This window comes from Balaenoptera physalus, assembly GCF_965194825.1.
Source record: "Balaenoptera physalus genome assembly, chromosome: 18".
In the NCBI taxonomy this organism is placed as follows: Eukaryota; Metazoa; Chordata; class Mammalia; order Artiodactyla; family Balaenopteridae; genus Balaenoptera; species Balaenoptera physalus.
This window is the reverse complement of record NC_138899.1, coordinates 67,882,628-67,888,627: the sequence shown is the minus strand read 5'-3', so window position 1 is coordinate 67,888,627 and position 6,000 is coordinate 67,882,628. Positions and strand designations below refer to the sequence as shown.

Genomic DNA, 6,000 nt, shown 5'->3' with positions numbered 1-6,000 from the left:
AGTTTGCCAATGGTAATGATGTAACCTGAGTTCTAAAAACTCTGCTTAGTAAGAAAGAACTCTGTCAATGAGATTGTTCCCTCTTGGAAATCTGAATAGACATGCAAAAAAGAATTTTGTGATTGGAAGAACAACTAAAAGATTATAAAGAAAAAAGTTGTTAGTCATATGATGATTATGAATGAGCTGAATTATTAATAAGTAGATGCTATAGTAGAGAAAATATAGACAGAATGATGTGATTGATCTGACAACTTGGAGGGAAGTGACAAGAGACTCAGGAGAAGCAGAGCCTAAAAGTGCTGAGTCATTGTCGAGACAGAGCGGAGAGATGATACAGAAACCGTTGTGAAGGGTTTCATACAATATTTTTTTCTTAAATTCCTAAGAACTACTAGACTCTTCCTTGTGTTAGCCAGAGAGATTTGCTGATCCTTGCAATCAAAATGACCACCCATATGTGTTCTGACTGTTAAATCTACGGGCTCCATAGAATACTGTTAAATGAAATGAGACAGCTTATGTTCGCAAGTCTGATACATACCTGGCTCCTAATAGAAGTTGCACAAACGCCAATTTCCCTGACCTACTCTCAGACTCTCCTAGTAGGTTTCATGGGCACTGTCTGAATTCTGCAGGTATCAGAGATGCCCCAAGTCATCCTGTTGTAACATGGATACACGGCAATCTAAATCATAACTGAAATTCCTTTGGCTCCAGGAGTAAATACTGTAATGAATGAGGTACCAAATTTAACTGATGAACAGATGGAGCCTGTCCAGTTGACGTCTCTCTTCAGGTTTCCTATTCATCCATCTCAGTAACTTTTTTTAACTTGGCGTCTTTTTACTGGTAGAAAATATTTTGGATCAGATACAGTACTTTTTTTTCACTTAATAGGAGAAATCACATTGGAAATTAATACACACATGCCATGAATACATGAGTGATCTCACAGATACTATATTAATAGTAATCTCAGCCACATATTCTTTCTTTTAAACTAATTGTGATCAACTTTTTGTGTTTGATTTCACGGCATGTTTAGTCTTTTGTGTTTTGGGTTTTTTTTCACTTGTCAATGGATGAAGCTTGAGAAGATAAGCCTGGAGCGATGCAGCTTTGCAAGGAGGCACTAATATTCAGACAAAAATGATAAGGGTGGAACTCAGATTTTAGGCAAAGTTCCAGGTGGACTACAATAGCAACATTCTTGAAGACTTAGAGTTTCATTCAGATTTTTTTGAATGTTGACTTTGCTTCTAGGATTTAATACTGTATAATTATTTTCTTTCTTTACTCCTTAGATCATTACTGACAATAGAACATAATTTACATGGAAATCTGGGTTACAACAACATAATTAGTGATTTTGCTAAAATGGCATCAACAACAAATTTCATAGAATAAATAATAATTATAAATTATGCATGTTTTTATTATTCATTTAAACTTCATTTGTCCATCAGCAGAACTTCCATATTGGATGTGGGTCTCCATTTGTGCTCTGGCCCAAGCCCTGCAAATATTGGGGGACAAATGACAAAACAGAAGATAGAAATTTAAGGCAGAAATAAACTTAATAAACTAGCAAGTGGGAATGTGGTAACTTTTGGTGGCTGTTAAGTGAAAAACAAGAAAGAGCAAGACTTAGGATGGGAATTTATTTGTGAGGCACATTGCACCTGTTCTTTCTTCCTTGCTAGAATCATTTTATTTGCTTCCTAACTTGCACCCAAAAATGTTAAATCTCTGGCTCAAGCTACTGTCAGGTGGAGTGCCTTTGTCCCTGGAACCTCAGATGTTTGATTATTCCCTCACTGTTATTCATTTTTTAGGTTGTTGTGATTTTTTTCATATGGGAGGAGATGACCAGAATATTAAAATAGGAAACCCATCATGTTTTATTCTCTCACATAAAATATAAAAACTGTACATCAATGGACTGTAACGCAAGGCTATTTCTCATAGGTAAGACAAACACACGAACACTGCAAAAGCCATAAACACCATAATTAACACTGAGGTAAAATCAAGCATCATCAGTGAAATAGAAAGATGCTTTCCTTATTCATAATGCTAACTGAACTCTGCAGTGAGATTAATGATAGCTGCAGATAGCATTAAGATATTTTGGTAACAAAATTCAAGTGATTACTAATCCTCCATTCATTAGCACTTCAACTGAAGTCACCGCATTAAATCACTTGAAGGATTCAGAATTTTTCTCTCATACAATTCTGAAGAAGGTCTGTATCAGAAACGATATTTTCATGTTTGACTTCCTAGAATGACAATATGTTCCATGAGTACACCAAATGCAAGTCTCCATATTACCTTGTCATGAGGGATGGTGTCTTATTATCCTTCACATCAAAACCTAAACATCTTTTCTGCAGAAAGACCTTGCCTGATTCCCCAGTCTAAATTTGGTCACATAGTTTTGTAGAGGTATTCCTCATTTTATTGCATTTTGCTTTATCGCACTTCACGGTTTTTTACAAATTGAAGGTTTGTGGCCACCCTGCATGGAGCAAGTCTATCGGTGCCTTTTTTCCAACAGCATTTGCCCACTTTCTGTCTCTGTGTCACATTTTGGTAATGCTAGCAATATTTCACACCTTCTCATTACTATTATATTTGTTTTGGTGATCTATGTTTAGTGATCTTTGATGTTACTATTGCAAAATGATTATGACTTGCTGAAGGCTCAGATGATGGTTAGCATTTTTTAGCAGTAAAGTATTCTTAAAATTAACGCATGTACCTTTTTTTAGTCATAATGCTATTGCATACTTAATAGACTACAGTATAGTGTAAACAAAAACTTTTACATACACTAGGAAACCAAAAAATTCATGTGACTTGCTTTATTGTGATATTTGCTTTATTGTGATGGTCTGGAACTGAACCTGCAATATCTCTTAAGTTATGCCTGTATTCGCTGCGTGTTTCCTTTATAGGGATTGTTACAATTGCCATTGACTTATGCCTTTATGTGTTTAAGGTCTATTCCACTAGATGAAGTTTAACAACTACAAGGACCATGTTTGTTAGGTTCACTACACATCCCTGACACCTTGCACTGTTTCTGGCACACGTTAGTCCCTCAAAAATATTTTGGGGATAAATTTTATTCACTTCATCACCATTTACACACTCTGAAGCTCATAATGCAGGAAAGGTAAAAAGTGCAAAGGGAGGTTGGGGGGAATGACGTGATGAAGACTTAGAGGTTCTTAATGTTTAAGGTTCCCAGAGGGTCACACAACAAGGAAAAGGCTTGAAGAAGTTGAAAATTGTTTCATTTTGGAATGAAGAAGTCTAGGAGGGCCAATAAGGTGGGCCTGGGTTTATCTTTTTGAAAGGATGCTGATCAATAAGGTGGGAGTTTTATGGCCTCTTGAGTTTCCCTTGTTTAAGAAAGAGATGACAGGGGACTTCCCTGGCAGTCCAGGGGTTAAGACTTCGCCTTCCAAGGCAGGGGGTGCGGGTTCGATCCCTGGTCGGGGAGCTAAGATCCCACATGCCTTGTAGCCAAAAAACCAAAACATAAAACAGAAGCAATACTGTAACAAACGCAATAAAGACTAAAAATGGTCCACATTAAAAAAAAAAAAAAAAAAAAAAGATGACGAACAGATTCAGAAGAGGGTGGTTTTGCTCCTGCTGTTTTCAAAAGTAGACAACGTTTGCATCAGCCCCTCAGGACATTTATTTCAGTTGAGGTCTATCATTTACTAGTCTGCTGGTTACTCTAAGGGAAAAAATAAGATTTTCAGACTCCAGTTTGAAAGATTTTATCTATGTCCTCATAGATAAAATTATTTAAGTGTTGAAAAGTTCCAGTTTTCCATTTCTTATCTTTTCTGTTGGGTTCTGTACTCCCTGGGAATATATTACGGACTTTACCCAATATGAGAACGTGAAAAATTAGATAATGTCTATAATCCACCCCTTCCCAAACTAAATGTGACCTTTGGGTCTTATTTGTCTTAATGTCTCTAGAGCCTAGGGCAGTGCCTGGCACATAGCAGATGCCCAAGAAATATATGTTGAATAAAAATACCCATGCAAAAGTACGTCCTCTATAGGTCATCCTTTCCCCTCACACCCCCAGGCCCACCCTCAATCTCATTAGATTGAAAAATCCAAATATATAGGACTGTTTGGAGTCAAAGAGACGGCAGCACAAAAGGAGCGTTTGGAAGAAAGTTGCTAAGAACTTGGAGAAGCCCCTCCACGCACATCCCCCAGATAAAAGATAAGTCTTAGACAAGGTCCAACCAGGACGAAGCAGATTTATCCATTTTCTGTGTAGACATCTATAGGCATCTTGGACATATGATGTGATTAGGGTTGAGATAAATCCAAGACACTCATGTTAAATGACAGCAGCAAATCAACTGGGGAATAGGACAGAGTTTTACTCTCCCAAGACAGTCTGTTCTTGGAGACACAGAATAACCATGCTTACTGATCAAGACGCCAGGAAGATACTGCCTTCCCTAGAGGACAGTAGTTTCTAACCTTTTGCTATAGCGTATGCCTTAGAGGATCTGATGAAGGTGTTGGACCGTCTGAAGATTGATGTACGTTTCCTGTAGTGCATGGGAAAGACTACAACCATAGAGTATCACAGGACAGCTTAGTATCTTTACCCTTCAACACAGAAACAGAAGAATATTGTCAAACCCCTAGATGTGAGGCAAAGCTTTTAGAAATATTAAGTAGATGACACTTTACTGGTCCCCTAGAAAGAAAGAAATAGAAAGGAAAAAAAGAAAGAAAGAGAACAGCAAGCATGTGGTGGATTCTAATTATAAATAATCAAGGTGGGTGGGGCAAAGTCTGGTGTTCACAATCCTTAGTGTTAGCGAAAATGCTTTCCCCCCCCGCTCTTTACTTTCCATGAAAATTCTTAGGGAATTTTCTGGGAACATCTGGACTTGCTCCGCTCCATTACTTAGTCAGCCCCAAGTGGAAAGACTTATCAGATCGATAAGTTTAGTAAGAAAAAAAATCAAGCATGCCCTGCCTCTTTTCTTTGGGAGAAAACCTAGAAGCAAGCTATTCCCCGGTGATGAGGCCAGTTTTACTCTTCTTTTATGCCTACATCTTAATTTGTACGGAAACTTGATGGGGAAGAAGCCATTTGTTGTTTCCCCTTAGAGACCTCCACTACTTGGTACCGAGTGATGTTTGGTGCATGTGGTACTTTTTCATTGGTTCACTGATGTGCACATGGTCTCACCTTAGGCAAATCTTTTAGACATCTCAGGATTATTCTCAAAGAATCATTACAAGGAGGAAGTTTAAGCACGTTCTACAGAATCTTTTAAAATTACGTAACCTAAGTCGATTCTATTTTAAATTTAAACATAATCTTGTATGGAAATTAGTAGTGAGGAAAAAATGGTCAATGGCTCCATGCTTAGATAACCTTGATGAAAGCTACTTTAGAATTTGTTCAGAGCAGGAAACAATTAATGACGGACTAGTAGACAAGATCTTCAAGTTATCATGTGTTTGTTCTATAGTAATATGCTCTATTGTGGTTGTCATTGTCACTGCTGTATTCTCAACATTTACTAGTCAGGATTTTTTCTACTAATTTACAAGGCTGCTTAAATAAATATATATCAGAGAAATAAATGGTAGCTAGGCAAAACTAATTTTTTTCTTAGGTGTAATTGCTGAAATAAACCTCTAGATATCATGTAAAATCAAAAGCCCAGGCTGTATAAGGATACATAAGTAAAGTTTTTTGTAATCTTTGAAATTGGTAATAAACTTAAATTCACACATACCTACATAGACTTTGCTTAAAGGGATTCCAACAATGTTCAAAGGGATTGCCCATCTGAAGCACGGTCGCTAGTAAATAGGAAACACCCCAGGGAATTCCCTGGCAGTCCAGTGGTTAGGGCTCTGCACTTCCACTGCAGGGGGCTGGGGTTCGATCCTTGGTCAGGGAACTAAGATCCCACAAGCCACTCA

At 37.6% G+C, this 6,000-nt stretch overlaps 1 long non-coding RNA gene across 1 annotated transcript in view; it reads right to left on the bottom strand.

Annotated features, from left to right (window-relative positions):
* Positions 1 to 1,414: 1,414 nt before the first annotated feature.
* Positions 1,415 to 6,000, bottom strand: part of LOC309647883 — a 42,839-nt gene continuing 38,253 nt past the window's right edge. The window contains exon 4 of the long non-coding RNA XR_014256347.1: positions 1,415 to 1,519. This is a non-coding gene — a long non-coding RNA (uncharacterized lncRNA). The remainder of the gene's footprint in view (positions 1,520 to 6,000) is intronic.